The sequence below is a fragment of the Coffea eugenioides genome, chromosome 1 (assembly GCF_003713205.1).
Source record: "Coffea eugenioides isolate CCC68of chromosome 1, Ceug_1.0, whole genome shotgun sequence".
Taxonomy (NCBI): domain Eukaryota; kingdom Viridiplantae; phylum Streptophyta; class Magnoliopsida; order Gentianales; family Rubiaceae; genus Coffea; species Coffea eugenioides.
In genome coordinates this window covers 17,220,599-17,221,391 of record NC_040035.1, presented here as the reverse complement: position 1 = coordinate 17,221,391, position 793 = coordinate 17,220,599, and the positions used below count along the sequence as shown (strand labels likewise).

The 793-nt window shown below is 36.8% G+C and overlaps 1 non-coding gene across 1 annotated transcript; it reads left to right on the top strand.

Moving 5' to 3' along the window:
- Positions 1-224: 224 nt before the first annotated feature.
- Positions 225-331, top strand: LOC113752563. The gene has a single exon (XR_003464876.1). It is a non-coding gene; the product is annotated as a small nucleolar RNA R71 (small nucleolar RNA).
- The last annotated feature ends 462 nt before the right edge of the window (positions 332-793 follow it).

Genomic DNA, 793 nt, shown 5'->3' with positions numbered 1-793 from the left:
AGCACTTAAAAAGTTGAGTGTTAATTTCAAACATACCGGCCGCTCTTCTTAAGTTACGTCTTTCATTTGCCCACTGATAGTTGTTAGAGGCCATTTACTTTATCAAAGATTGAGCATCCTTGGTTGATTTTCCCATTAAAGCTCCACCGGCGGCAACATCCATGTTGATCTTGGTTACGTAGTTGAGTCCATTATAGAAAGTTTGAAAAACCAACCAATCGAGGAGGCCATGGTGGGGACATCTTCTTTGAAGATCCTTAAATCTCTCCCAAGTTTCATATAATGACTCGTCTTTATGTTGAGTAAAACTTGTGATATCCATACAAAGTTTAGCCATTTTTCTGGGAGGAAATATTTATTTAAGAATGCTTTTGTCAACTCACCCCAAGAAATGAAAGTATTAGGTGGATAAGAATTAAGCCATACCTTCGCTTTATCAAAAAGCGAAAAAGGAAACAACCTTAGATTAATTGCATTATCACTTACTCCATTTATTTTGATTGTACCATATAAATCCATGAAATTAGTTAGATGAGTATTAGGATCCTCCATTGCATTTCCTCCAAATTGACTTTGTTGAACCAGTTGAATGAGCAAGTGCTTGATTTCAAAATTATTTGCATTAATTGCTAGCTTTGCAATGCGAGTTTGTGCTCCCGATTCATTTGGCAAGGCATAATGCCTCAAAGGTCTTGGCTTTTGCTCCTCCATTTCGACGGAAGTTTCACCTATACTTTCCACTTCAATTTGTTCTTGTTGGGCGCGTCTTTTTCCTTTTCTTGATGTATTTAAT